Here is a 15,403-nt window from a genome sequence, read left to right on the forward strand (position 1 = left end):
AACTCTTTCTCCTTGTTTCCTAAACTGGGCGGAAGGTTTGAATCCTGGAGGTAGGGTCTGCAGTTTGGAGTTTGGGTAACTAAGGTGATTTTGAGGTACGTTGATTTATTTGGTGTGTACATAACTGTTTTAAACTGTGTGACGTGTACTTGTATGATATGTTTGTATTGAGTAAATGTCTATAGATAAGAAGTTAAATAGCTAGAGACATAGCTTTTTCCTGGGCCTGGGCTGAGAAGCGTGCGTGAGGTCCTGATCCTGGGCGTTTGGGCTGGCGACATGGTGCGGGGTAGCAACTCGTTGTGTCCCATTACTCACTCACATTACTCCTCCCTGCCTTCATCCGCTCTTCTGGACAAATCTCCGCCCCAAACTCAGGGTAGGAGAACTGTAGAGATGATGTGGTTTGGAGATGGATTTTTGCATCCTTAAGTCGGTAGATAGGTGGCAAACCAAAAGTGTTCTTAATATTTTATTCCGGAACCGTGTTCTGGTTACACTATTGGGGCTACTTTGAAAGGAGTCCTCCACCCACCCTCACTCTGGAACATTAGGTAGAGGTATCTCACAGTCTTCTTGTTAAATAGATTAACAATTACTTAAGAATTTGGTGTGTGGGGTGGGAGTCGGAAGTGCTGAATTCTGTATGTGTTCTCATTGTCTACTAAAGACACAGGATGACTGTTGCGTATCTTGAGATAAGACGAGTTATTTTCGTGCTAGGAAAAACTGTCGGAAATTATCTGGGGGGCAGCTGAAAGGCGCTGCTTGTATTTTTCTTTTACCCCACCCTGTTCTGCCTGGCATTTGCCTGGAAGCTGGTATGGAAGAGTGAGGAAGCATTGGGTGAGTGAAGAGAAGGCAGTTGGTATTAAAGATATATACTATGTAAAGTTGGATAGTATAAAGTGGTTGCTGTCTTTATTTACTCTGAAGCTTTAAAAACCTCATGTATCATTAGATGACTAGTTCATTTCTCTGGAATCTTGCTGGTAGAGATCTTCTTTGCTTCCTTCATCCTTCCATCCTTCCATCCTTCTACCAGCCGTTTTTCTTTCCTTTTTTTCTTGGCATGGTACATCATTTTTCTTTCCGATAGACATAATGCCTACTGTGCCTTTTTATTTAGTTTGCACTAATATGGTTGTACTTTTCTGTGGGTTTATTATCATATTTATCATTAAATGAAAAGGATCTGCATTTATTTTTATTTTGCATTTATGCCACAAGTGAATATCATTTAGGATTTTAGTGCTTTGCATTAAACTTATTTTTAAATCGCACAAGTTGTCAAATCTAGTTAAATTATGAAAATTTGAATTCTAATTTTCTTCTATTTGCAATCTGAATTATAAAGGAAAGAGGATCGCAACATCACTTGTTTCTCAGTCTTTAATATTTAATAACATTATACCAGGAGAATTTAGTATAATTTGTTTTTTACTTTCTTCAATCTGAAATGTAAGTTTTTAAATAACCCTTCTTAGTGGTGTTTTTAGTGTAATGGATTTTTAAGTAACTAAAATAATTGCCATAATTTCTATTTAGACTGTTGAGAATTTAATGTATTTACCTATTTCCCCTGAAACTTATCAATTCTTGAAACCACTACCTATCAGTAAGGGACTTTAGAGTGTACAAAAACTGAAAATCACATTTAGTATGTGATTTTATGTTATATTTCATAACTTTTTATTGAAATTTCTGCTGTTGGTCATTCACATAAACTGACTGAAGTGCAAGGTAGCATGTATATTTAGACTGGCCTGAATTTAAAAAAATTGATGTTTTCTAAATCTCAAATTTAGAATGTAGAATATGTTGGTTCAAAGCCGAGTCATTAGTTTGTTATAAACTAGGATTTCCAGAATTATTTATTTTAACATTATGTCTTACATTGAAGATTGAATGTACTGAATGTACTGAAACATTACATTGCAAAAACTGGGGAAAAATCCTATGTAACTACGTAATAGTGTGGTTTTTGCTGAACGATATTATCCTAGCCATAGAGTTTTAAAATGTTTAACAGTTATTTTAAGAAACAGACCTAAAATGTTTGTTGGAGTTGGGAAATGTGTTTTCTTCTACCTGCCCTACCCTCAAAAATTTTTTTGTTGTTGTTTTGTTTTCTTCTATGGAAATTCAAAGTTATTTGCTGGGAAAAGCTTTCGTTAAACTTACTTTGATTATTAGTCTGGATGAAATCTTTGCATGTAAACCACATATATTTCGTACATTTGTTGTGGGGGAGGGGATTCTGTTGCATTTTAAGCCCAGGGCATTAAAATGATGTAAAGCCTTTACTGCAGGTTAAAGCATAAAGCATTCTCAGCATGTGAAAGTCATATGGTTTACGAAAAAAAGTGGAAAATCAGGGCATTGGTGCCTGGCCAGCTTAAAATTTCATCCTGTAACTGTGAAAGCCACATTTATTTTCATGTGATCATTTCTAAAAATGTTGTCTATATTATGGCAAGTTGAAAATCCAAACAGTTTTTAACCCAATCTGTTGCTAGTTTGTGTATTGCATGTAGTGAATGCGATTTGTGGTTACAAATATGCATCAGGCTGCCTTTGGGAGTTTATGTTCAATATCTTTGTTGAGGCTTCATTTTCATTGCTGTATGAACAAATTTCAGTCTTTTATTAGGCAAGTCCTTAGTTAAAACATCACTAATATGAACTTATTATCTCCGTATTGGTAGATCATAAGCTATATTGCTATAAATCTCTCATGGTTTCATCATAAAAAACAAGTAACCATTGTAAGGCAATTTTTATGGCAAGTATTGATTAGAATGGCATTTCTTGTTTCATTATTTGTTGAAAATTATGGGAATATTCATCCAGTATGTTGTATTCAGTCCATCCTATTTTTAATGTTTCACAGAGCTACTATGTCTCCTGTAAAATCTTTGGTTTTTCTGTTTCATTGCAGCTCTTGCTCTATTATTTTTGTATGTAGATATTTAAATTTGAATGATTTCACTTGGCAACTAGAAATTTTTCCTTTGATGACATTTGTCATAAATTCATTTGTTTTGGTGCCATTCAACTTTTTAAAATGTGGCAATTTGTAGATATGCTTGGAAGTGCTGAGTGAAAATGCATTGGTTTGTTTTGTGAATCTGTTTTTCTTAAGTTGTTTTTCACTACCAAAGTTAATTTTATAGTTCACTTTGCAATTCTAGCCATTGGTTAGATATTTCTATTAACTGTTGGCTTTTACTTCTCAAATTAGAAGAACTTTGATTTATACAAAAAAATTGTTATGAGTGAAAGCCAGCTTGTCTATAGTGTCATATATGTACTCACCATATATAAAACATTTTAATGTTTGTTTATATATGACATTGATACATATCTATCAGACATGCAGCCCATAAAAAACAGCCTGTGCCACAAATAGCAGGAGACTCTGAACAGTGACTTACTCTAGAAACTAAGAGATAACCACCTTCACGTGCTTCCACATTGTAGAAACTATGGAGATTTTCAGCGTTTTATTGCTAAGCTATTGTATTAATAGGTTCTCAAAAATGTAGTTCTCTCAAAATATGGGTCTTGAAATTTTTCTAAAAATGATATCCTTCGTAATATATGACTTAGATACTATGTGCAACTATCCGTCAGATAGTTATTATTGGATTTAGGGTGTGTCATAGGTATAAAGATTTTTCTGAGTGATTATTTGATATAAAACTATAGAGTCTATTTAAACATAATCCAGTGCCTTAGATAACTCATTTTCCTTAAATTTAGATGAAACAAGTTGGAAATTTACTATAATATTGTCTTGGATGCTTTCCAGGAGCATTTAGTTACTGGAAGGCCCTGGCTTTAGCAAAGTTTCACCTTTACAGTGATACTAAGATTGAAGTTACGGTATGTTCTTTCAATGGTTATTATAATAATCTTAATGCAGAAGTTCGCAGATTGTTGATTGAGCTTTAACTATAGGCTTTTTTTTTTTAACATTTGCAAACAAAGGAGAAAAAAGAACAGTAGTCTGGTTTTTAACTTCGAAGTGATCAGTTATTTTATTTTATTTTTTAAATTTAAAACAGATGACCTGAGATTACCCCCACCCCCCACCCTATTATAAGTGATAAAATGGTGCTAATCCATTCAAAGGTTTTTCTTAAACTGAGAGTGCTGATTTTGATAAGAGTATATATATATATATATATAGTTACATTTTTAATAGAGAAAAAATCAAATAACTGAGACTCTTGGTTTAATATTTTGATAAAGTAGTAGAATTGTTAAAATATGAAGACATTTGGTTGAACCTAGTCAGTCAAGCCTTGGAATCATTCTCACTCTTCCCATCCAATCATGAAGTCAAGTTGATTTTACATTCTTTGTATCTATTCTCTTCTTTTCATTCTGTTGCTATTCCTTTAATTCAGGCCTTCATCATTTCTGGCTTATCACATTAGTCTCTTAAACTCATCTTCCTGCTTTCAGTTTTTTCCCTTAGTCATTCCGAACTCCTTACCTGAGGGGTTTTGCTACAATAAACTGCAAATTTGATTGTCAGCCACTGTTTTGCCTATACCCCTCAGTGGCTCCTCAGTTTTTCAGATAAATCCAAACTTTAAAGTCATTACCATCTGTGTCCAAATCTGGCTTTGCTTTGTGATCTTGGGCAAGTCATTTATAATGTCTGTGCCTCAGTTTCCTTATGTGTTGAGTGGGGAAAAAGATAGTATCTACTTCGTAGGATTATTGTGAGCCCTTAAATACCATTTAGTGTTTAGAATGCTTTTAGTTTATCATGTGTTCACTGTTATAATTATCATATCATACGTGTATATTTATGTTCCGTTTCCTGGTTCCTATTTTACTACTGCCTGTCCTATACCGTGTGTTTTAGCCAAACTGCTGGTAGGTCAGACACTCTTTAGCATGAATGGAAGAGTTGAGTATTGGTCTTATATACTTACATGAGGATTCCATTTGTTAGTAGTGTCTTAAAAGTGAAGAATCTAATTCTCATTCCTCTCATGAAGGAAGGGAGGAGAGAAGTATGTCCTATCTTTACCAAGCTGAGCCTCACAAGGATAAATGTTATCCAAAACTACTGGATAGAGGTAACAGAATGAAAGTTTAGGAATTATTCCAGACCTTTATAATGTAATTTTCGTAGGAGGTTATATTATGACTATAGTTGCAGCTACCTGTTTTGTTAGGGTTTGTTTGATGGAGTATAATTATTTATTCTGAAGAACTTGAAAGTAGTTATTTTGAATATTATCTTAATTTGGTTGAAAATCAGCTTTCTGGAGCCCAAATGATAACTATATTTATGCAAGTATTTTTTATGTACTTGCAGTTCATAACCATTCAGGACAAGAATACTTGCTACGTGCTCTGTTATCTGAGTAAGACCTCCTTGAAAAGATAGCATGACCTTATTTTTTTAAAGTACTGTATCATTGTTTTTCAGTAAAATGTAATTTTCCTCCAAAGATGGTAAGTCTAAGGCTAGATATAAATTTGAGATTTTTTTCATGGAAAAGTGGCTTTCTTTAAATGAAGTAGAATAATTTTTTTTTTTTTTAATTATGGCTTGCTTTTGAATTCAGCAAAGGCATTAAATGATTTGGTCTTCTTCCCTAAAGCAAGAAATTATTTAATGACCACATGTTATTGGTTATTTCCAATTTAAAAGTTCCATTTTCTGAAATAGAATGTCTTTTTGACAGCTTTCTGAACAAGTGATTTCACTCTGTTTCTGACTGTAAGTTTCTATTTATCTGTTACTGACTGTAAGTTTCTTTGTATCACCTGGTTATGTCTTTGTTTCCTAATCTGCTTAAAACAGGGAATTTAGATTAATTTTTAAGAAATATATGATATTTTATCATTAACTCATGAGGTGTTTATTTTATCTTTATTTTGAAATAATTACAGATTCACAGAAAGTTGCAAATATAATAGAGAGCATCCCTTTACCTTTACCTTTCATTTCATTTTCTCCAGTGGTTACATCTTACATCAATATAGTACAATATTAAAACCAGTAAACTGGCATTGGTACAGTGTGTGTCTGTAGTCTTATGCCATTTTATCACATTTATAGATTGCGTAATGTCCACTGCAACCAGGATATAGAACTATTCCATCACAAGGAAGATCACGTATTTACCCTCTTCTTCATAAGTTCTGTTTTTTTGTCATATAACTGAGAATTGACCAATTGATAGTTCGAGTTTCACTTTTTTGCCTTATATAGTAATTCAGAAATTCTTTTGGCACAACTTGAAAGTTTTATGAGAAGTTACAGTCAAAATTTGTTTTGACAGTTTTAAAATTGACAAGTTTTATTTAAAAAAGAAATTACAATATGAGTACCCCATTTAACTTTTCTAGTAAAAGTTAATAATGTTGATAATTTTTGCAAATAAAATGTGTAAGCTTTAAATGAATTCAAGGCTTTGTTGCAAGAGTGGAAGTATACTGGAATCTGTATTAGATGACCAAAGTTACATCTATCCTGGTATTAGTTTGGTATATATTATATATATATATATATTAGTTGTTAAAGCCTACTTTTTCGACTGATTGTGAGCTCTCAAGTAATACTTTTATTTTGGAGTTGTTGCAAGGCAACTAGCTTTAAAGAAAGCCAATTCAAATGTTTTCAGACAAAGGGTCTTTAGAGAAAAAAGGTGGTTCCGGATACTGTTGTTGGTCTAGGTACAAGAAAGAGCCATCAAATTAAAGGCCAATTACAAGTCTGATTATACTTTGCTGCTCCTTTCTCAATCATGTGAGTTACAAAACCTATCTTCAAAGATGAGGCTTTATTAATCCAGTATGCTACAATTATCATCAACATCAAATAACAAGGATCATCTTCAAACAAGCTTAGAAAATATTATTCAAATATATGATCAGAAAAGATAGATCATGTGGATTTTGTCTTATGTCAGGTTTGAGACAATTTTTTATTTACCAACACTGGTGTGATTTGCTTTGAAAGAAAAATTATAATTTGTTTCATTGATAAGAATATGATAAATATTGATGGTATTTCCTGACAAGTGAGATTCATATTTACAGTTTTTTGGCTACCTGTGATTTCATTTCTCTCCTTGGGTTTATCTTGCCATACATTGTAAAAAATAGCGTTTTAATCAAGTATTGTTTGAGTACAAGGAGAGTTTGCTGTAGGGATCTAGCTGTTTTGGGGAAATGAAGAACAACTAAGCTTGTGTGAATGGGAGAATTGTCAGGAATCTGGGATGCTGGTTTCTCTGCCGTCTCATTCTGGGGCCATTTGATTTCTTGTCTTAGTGTCTCCTTCTTTATCTGCTTATCTCCCGTTTTTACTTCTCCTATCCACTTCTACACTTCCATTTGCTTTGCCCTAATTTTCCTTAATTTCTGCCTCTATAACTGACTTGTGGGTAGATTAGGTTTGCCATGGCACTGACTTGAACTGTTTTTTTTTTCAACTCTAGCTTTCGTCTTTGTAGTTACAATATCTTTCTTTTAGTTCAGTTGGTGAAAGAAGTATGAATGCATTGCATGACCTTGAGTTAGATACCTATCACTATTTCATGCCCTTGGGGGATGGGACACAATGGGGAGTCACCCATTGTGTAAGATACTTTTAGGTGTTCTAGATTGGGTAGGGTTTTCTTGTAGGGACTGAACAGAGCAGTCAAACATGTCAATTCTAGAACTGTGCGTTGAAGTACTCTGAAAAACAAACATGGATTGGATTTAATCCTCTTCTTCAAGGGTCAAACAATTTTCAGGAAATGACAAAAGGCTCCCAGTATAATTTGGCTTCTTATGCTAGTTATCTCAGACAAATCAGAAAGAAGACAAAGCAGAACTACAGAACTAACCAGGATTGATAAAAGAGAATCAGAGGTAACACTCAAGGCATGGATGTACTATCTGTAAAATTTGAATCACAGATCTAAAGCAGGAAAGTACCTAGAAACCATTCTTTTTAAGTATTCTAGTTCCTGCTATCAAGGAGTGCCCCTTTTTGAATAGAATATCTTTTTCAGTTCTCCTTCATATCAAGTAGACAAACTTTTGGCTGCTACTTGTCCCATTATCAGGGTCAAGGGACATTTTCTGAGAAGTCCCTCTTTCACTGTTGCAGGGACTGGAACACTCTTTATATGGATAGCTAGTCTCTTAGAAAATATCTTTCGTTCCTGACAAGCTCTTGTGGTAGGTCAGGATAAAGATAGTACATTTGTACCTTTTTTGCTTTAGAGGGAGTAAACAGGAATTCAGATAGTGACTCTGATAGCAAACTTCTTCTCCACAAATATGGCTACATAAGAATTGACATATTGGGTGAGTCCTTTCTCCACTCAGCACTGTATTTTATGGCTAACAGAAGCTCCATGATGTTGGAGAAAGGAACTAGAACTTTTTTTCTCCCTGTGTCAGTATTGGAATTGATATGAATTTCAGGGCTAAAAACTCCAAAGCTAAGTCTTGATTACATTAATAAACTAGAACTGAAATTTTAGAAATAAGCACAGGTTAAGCATAGGCAACCATAGAACCCTAGATATATCAGATTACAGTAAACAATTGGGTAGTCACAGAGTTCAAAGTACTTAAACTGCAACAGAGAATGCAGTGGATCTCAATTTTTGTAAAGACAAGTTATATGGAAAGTATTAAAATTTTAGTTTCCTCAGCTCCATCTCCAGATTCCTAAAATCTGAGATGTGGCTCCATAGGAAACATCCCTGGTAGTTCTAGTTGATATCGTCCTCAGAAGATTTGGAAAATGCACAGATGCAACGTAATACCTACTGAGAACCTATTATATGTGTGGTTCTAAGTAGAATGCTTGGTAGTCTCGAATACCTGTTTGTAACTTGGCATGTTTCCTTTCTGATATGTGCCTGACTACTGTTAAATACTGCATATCCATTCTTTCTAATTGCTTATGCCCTAATTGCTTAAATCATGACATGGGATATATTTTGGAGAAGCCTGGATATTTTTCTAGATATTATACCTAAGGGTAGTATTATGTCCCAAACAGCTAGTCCTTTATAGTATATTATCAGTTCATTTTCTTACACTCTATATTTTTGCATATCAGCCCGTAAGGCTGTTTGCAAAAACAATCTTGTTTTTCCCTTTTTTAATGTTTTCTTTATTCTAGTTTTTTGGATCTCTTAAGCAAGAAGCTAGATTTCTTTTTACCTTTTACACTTTAGTGTATCAACCAAATCTTGAACCTTTGCCCTTGCAGGTCAGTCCCCTCCCCAACAACCACCCCCCCCCCCTTTTTTTTTTTAGATTCATCCTGTTTTCTTAGTCTGAATTAGTCCTAAAATATTATGCTGGGTGAGAACATTGACTTTGGAGCCAAACTGTCTAGGTACAAATCTGACTTCCCCTATTTTCTCTGTAATTTTATGTGAACCTAGTTGTGTCATTTTCTTTATTTGTAACAAGGGGATAAAAGTACTGTTCTAGTTTGCTAGCTGCTGTAATGCAATATACCAAAACGGAATGGCTTTTAAAAAGGGGAATTTAATGAGTTGCTAGTTTATAGTTCTAAGGCCGAGAAAATGTCCCAATTAAAACAAGTCTATAGAAATGTCCAAACGAAGGCATCAAGGGAAAGATACCTTGGTTCAAGAAGGCCGATGAAGTTCAGAGTTTGTCTCTCAAGTGAGAAGGCACATGGCGAACACAGTCAGGGCTTCTCTCTCAGCTGGAAGGGCACATGGCGAATACAGTGTCATCTGCTAGCTTTCTCTCCTGGCTTCCTATTTCATGAAGCTCCTCGGGAGGCATTTTCCCTCATTCCAAAGGTCACTGACTGGTGGATTCTCTGCTTCGTGGTGCTGCAACATTCTCTGCTCTCTCTGAGTCTCTCATTCTCCAAACTGTTTCCTCTTTTATAGGACTTCAGAAACTAATCAAGACCCACTCAAATGGGTGGAGACATGTCATCCCCTAATCCAGTTTAACAACCATTCTTAACTAAATCACATCAACCAGGGAGATGATCTCATTACAGTTTCAAACATACAGTATTGAATAGAGATTATTCTACCTTTATGAAGTGGGATTTATATTAAAACATGGCTTTTCTTAGGGGGCATACTTCCTTCCAAACCAGCACAAGTACCTATACCCCTATTGTTAGTATATGAGGCAATATTTATAAAGTGCTTAGAATATCAGTTACCACATTTTATGGCACACCTTAATTATTATCTTACTGTCATTTGTTCAGCGCTTCTTTTCCAAGATATTTACTCCCCTCCTTAATCCTTGGAATTCTCGTATATTGCAAGTAATCCCTACTGGCTATTTTGGTTTGCTAAAGCTGCCGGAATGCAATATACCAGAAAAGGATTTGTTTTTAAAAAGGGGATTTATTAAATTACAAGTTAAAAATTCTAAGGCTATGAAAATGTCCAAATTATGCAGTCAACAAGAGCATACATTCATTCAAGAAAGGCCTATTGCTTCCCGGCTTTCTCTGACACCTGGGAAGACACATGGCTATGGCAACTTCTGTCATCTAGGGTGTTTCCTTCTGCATCTCCAATGTCTATCATCACTCTGTTTTCTGAATCTGGTCTTTTAAAGGACCCAATAAATGGATTAAGGCACACCTTGAATGGACAGGATCATATCTCCATGGGAACAACCTAATCAAAAGGTCCCACCCACAGGTGGGTGATTTGCATCTCTGTGAAAATATCCTAATCAAAAGGTCCCACCCAATAATAGGTCTGCCCCGACAAGATTTGATTAGAAAAACATGGCTCTTCTGGGGAGTTTCAAACCAGTGATTTATTTTTGTTTGCTTGTTTTCTTTTCAAAGGTCTTAGTTGCCTTTTTTGCAAATGCCTATTTCTTCTTAATTATAAGTAATTCTTTCTATCCAGGTCTTCCTTCCATAATCCTTTTCCATTCTTGTTAAAATTACCTCAGGTCTTGAAATTCTAGATTTAAAAACTTTAAATCGCCCTTTCATACTTTCCTTTTCGTACTTCTCTCTTCCCGTATTATTCATTAATTTTCTGCTGATTTTTTTCATCACATCTCTTAGATTATTCTCTTCCTTTTCATATCTGTAGTAACCATTTTTATCACTTTTGTTGAGCTGATCGCAGCAGTAAAACTGACCTTACTGCTTCTTCTCTACTTTATTCCATAGTGCACAGTACTGTTAGATTAATTTTCATCAGATGCTTTTCATTACGTCATTCAAGAAGTTACTGTACCCTCATTCAATTTGTGCTATAATCCAATTTTTAATTCCTGTGCTTCTTTTAGGATCTCTACCCTTTTCTTTTTTCCTTTACTAGCATTTTATTTTCTTATTCCTAAAATGTTTTTTCTTTTACGTTCAAGCAAATTCCGTTTGTTCCTGCTGTTTGTTTTCAGCCTTTACTTCTTTGTATTTGCCGCTTTTTCACTTGTTTGTATATCCTTATCTTGCCAGTTAATATGTTCTTATTAAAGCCCAGTTAAAACAGTCTCTCTTTGAGGAGAAATTTTCCAGTGAACACTGTTACAGTTGGACCAGTCATTTATTCCATGTATATGATGTGAATTTATATAGTCAGTTACTATTTTATATATATATAATTTACTTGTAAGATATGTCACATTTTAAATATTTTAGCTTCCGTTTCATTTGTATGAATTGGATTCTTACCTGAAGGGTAAGGGTCTTCAGTCTCCAGTTTGTTGGCACCCTCTGCATTCTTTTTCCATCCCTTTTAATTTTCACAGCTAATTTATTGTCATTCTTCCAACCAATATTTAATATAGATTATGTGAATAATACAGGGTGCTAGTCTTTAGGAGGCTCACAGTTTGTTTTGATAGGGTCAGCCAAAGGATTCAGCTGTGAGGTGCAGATTTCAATACTATACATGGATTATTCTTGCTTCAATAATTTCTCTGATCCAATACCCCCAGAAAAACTTGTATCTGTCTACAGGATAGACTGCTTAGCCTAAGTTCCTGAGAAATACTTTTGACTATAGAATGCTGGTACTGATCATGTTAGATAAGTTGTGGTAAATTTGGAGTTTAGGATTCACCATCTTCTAAGTAAATTCAGTGTTTCCCCCTGTTTCTCAGGACAGCAGAAGATCTAGGAACTTAAAGAATTGTAATTATAAAATTATTACATTGAGAAGCATCCAAGTGATAAAAATATAAAAACACTAGGGTAATAATCTCTTCTATCTTCCTGCCACCCTCCCCCCAAACAAGCAAACAGACATCTGTCTGGTGTCCTGCTCTTAGCAAGTAACTACAGAATTTAGTGCCTTAAAGAAAGCATAATCATTTTATCATCATCTCTCAGGATTCTGGAGGTTGACTAGGGTCAGCCAGGTGTTTCTCACTTGTAATCTCTCATGTAGTTACATTCTGACTGTGCTGGGGCTGGAGTCACCTAAAGGCTTGCTCACTCAAGTGTTTGCTGCCTGTAATGGGAGGACTCAAACAACTGAGGGCTAGAACAGTCGCGGCTCCTCACGTATCTTTGTGTGGTCTGTCCAATATGGTGACTTCAAGGTAGTTAAGACTTTTTATATGTCCTTGTGTACCGAGAGAGAAAGAAAGCCAGGCGTATCTTTCTTTTTATGACCTGGCCTTGTAAGTCAGACAGTGTTATTTCTTCTGCATTCTCTTTGTCAAGGCAGTCACACAGACCTGCCCAAGTTCAAGAATAGGAAACACAGACTCACCCTCTTGATGGGAAAAGTGGTTCTAGAATGGTATGTATGATAGAAGTATTGTGCCAATATGGAAAATACAGTCTGCCACACCAGGGATAAATATGATTACCAATTTGATTTACTTTCAGATCTTTTTCTTTGCATGCATAAATTATATTCCCAAAATGCATACTCACAGAGGTATCATATTGCAACTTATACTTTTTATTTAACAATATACAGGACTTTCATCCATGTCAGTACATAAAGATCTACTTAATGTTTTGAAATCATAAATGAAATGAAGCATAATTTGCTTTAACCATTTGCCTACTAGTTAACATTTAAGTTGTCTTAAGTTTATATGTAGAAACTTCTTTTGACTAATGTTGCTTGAGCCTGCAGTAAGTATTACAATGAATAGAAACTAAGAAGGCAAGAAATCATAAGTTTTCTCCTTGTGTTACTCTTCTAACCATCTGGGAATTTTTTTTTTAAGGATGGTGTAAATGAATATTTAATGATTTAGACAACTATTCAGAATGTATATAGATTTTTTCTTTTTTTTTTAAATTTTTTTAAAAAATATTTTTATTGAGCAATCTTCACGTATACACAGTCCATTCATAGTATACAAACAGTGGCTCACAATATCAACACACAGTTGTGTATTCATCACCATGATCACTTTTAGAACATTTGCCTCACTTCAGAAAAACGGATAAAAAGAAAAAAGAAAAAAACTCATACATCCCATACCCCTTGCCCCTCCTCATTGACCAGTGGTATTTCAGTCTATCTATTTTTTTTTAATTCCTTATCCTCCCCCCCCCATTATTTGTTTATTTTTCCTTATTTTTTTTACTCATCTGTCCATCAGACACAAGGTTAGGGCATTGTTTTTTAAGTCTCTTTTTTTTCCCCTTCTGCTTCTTCCTTCTTTTCTCTCTGCTCTGACCTGCTTAGTAGCCCTGTCTTGATCCCATAAAATATGTATAGGAGACAGGAATACCATCATATATAAAGAAAAGCTATGTTACTGGGCATTTTACCAATTCAGCGATTGTTTTTTGCCCTTCTTCTTGTCAACTACAGAAACCCATCTTAAATACTTAATTGATCTAGTAGTTGGTCAGTTAATCAAAAAAGTTGACTACAGTGATGAATCATTAGAAATGGATTCCTTAAACGTTTTACTTTAATCAAAACATAGAAATATACATGTATTCATCAATCTTATGATACAGGGCAGTGGTTCTCTACCAGAGTGATTTTATCCTCCAGGGTTCATGTGGCAAAATTTGGAGACATTTTTGATTGTCACTACTGGAGAGGGGTGTTACTGTTATCTGCAGGATACAAGAGATGCCCAGGATGCTGCTAAGTATGCTAAACATCCTTCAATTCAAAGCACAGTGTTGTGTTGTGTTGCCGCCCCCTCCCTATACACAAAGAATTTTCTGGTGTATCCGTAACACTTAATACTAGGAATAAAAAATCCTACTCTAGGACCAAGGTGTTTTCTTGGTGTATGAATCCACACAGGGGCACTCTACATCAGATTTTCATAAAGGGTATCTGTATGTATCATTTATGAATTCAAATTTTGGTTTCTTTCAAATGGAGGGAGACCTTAAAGACACTTAGAATGCCATCAGAGTCAAGTATTAATATGATTTCCCCCATGTCTTTTACAATAATCTGACCCATGTCTAGTTCAATAGCATTTTCTTTTTAAGTAAACCATCTTAAATTGTACCAAGACATTCAATTTGTTTTCATCTTAATTTTCATAGAACAGTTCTTCACACTCATGTACACTGTTTAGGTAATATACAATTAAATTCCAGTTGTAAGAACAACTGGTATAAACTGTGGGAGCAAAGGAACCTACTTTTCTTTGGCACACAATAGAGTATATGAGAGAGTTACCTAATTAGTTTCGTATGTCAGCCAAGGGATTGTAATCTAGAGAGCATTGGTTAATTGCAATGAGTTGCTTAGTTGAAGATTGGCTAAGAGTTTTTTTGTATGAGTTGTAAGGAATGGAAGGATTCTTTTTACAGTTAAAAGAATTGTTCTCAGAATAAGTTCAGCTTTTACTTAAATGATAAAGCCAAAACAAACAAACAAATAAAAACCCTACAAACCTAATTTTAGATTACAGTTGAATTTTGTATTGCCCCCAAGTAGGGCATTTAGGAGAGAGAAAGGTGATACCTTTGGTGGCCTTTGAAGTCAATAATGTGCTTTGCTCTAGATTTACATGCTGTGGTAATAGAAAATTTAGATATGTTTGGGTATTTGGGATGATCAGGAAGCTCTTTCTATCTGGAAATTATTAAATTATTTCAGTGGGTTCTAGTCCGTTTCAAGAAATGTGTTTATTCATATTTATTTGTGTTTTAGAGGCTATTACCAGCTGGCCTTATCCTATTTAACAGCTCTCTATTTTAAGCAGGTAAACTTTCATGATGTCCCCTTTATTTCTGGATTCCCTTCATCTAGATCTATGCATGTTAAACTCCATCAGGCAGTCTCCTGCCTTTAACCAAAGCAGTTCTTACGCTTCTTTAAAATACCTAAACCCAGCATTTCAGTTTTCACCAGTTAATGAAAGACCTGATTTTAACATATTTCCAATCTTTGTATTACTAGCACGTTTTTTTTCAGCTTTGGAGAATATATATGTTTTAAGAATA

At 34.6% G+C, this 15,403-nt stretch overlaps 1 protein-coding gene across 15 annotated transcripts in view; it reads left to right on the top strand.

The window, feature by feature from the left end:
* HMBOX1 (homeobox containing 1) overlaps positions 1–15,403 on the top strand; it is a 280,883-nt gene that overhangs the window by 529 nt on the left and 264,951 nt on the right. Inside the window, exon 1 of one of the 15 annotated variants that reach the window (XM_077152924.1) lies at positions 110–846. The exons of the other annotated variants lie outside the window; for them this stretch is intronic. The gene's annotated coding sequence lies outside the window, so the exon portion shown is untranslated. Of the gene's footprint in view, positions 1–109; positions 847–15,403 lie in introns of those variants that run through there. 15 annotated transcript variants of the gene reach the window in all.

Source organism: Tamandua tetradactyla, chromosome 3 (genome assembly GCF_023851605.1).
Source record: "Tamandua tetradactyla isolate mTamTet1 chromosome 3, mTamTet1.pri, whole genome shotgun sequence".
Lineage (NCBI taxonomy): Eukaryota > Metazoa > Chordata > Mammalia > Pilosa > Myrmecophagidae > Tamandua > Tamandua tetradactyla.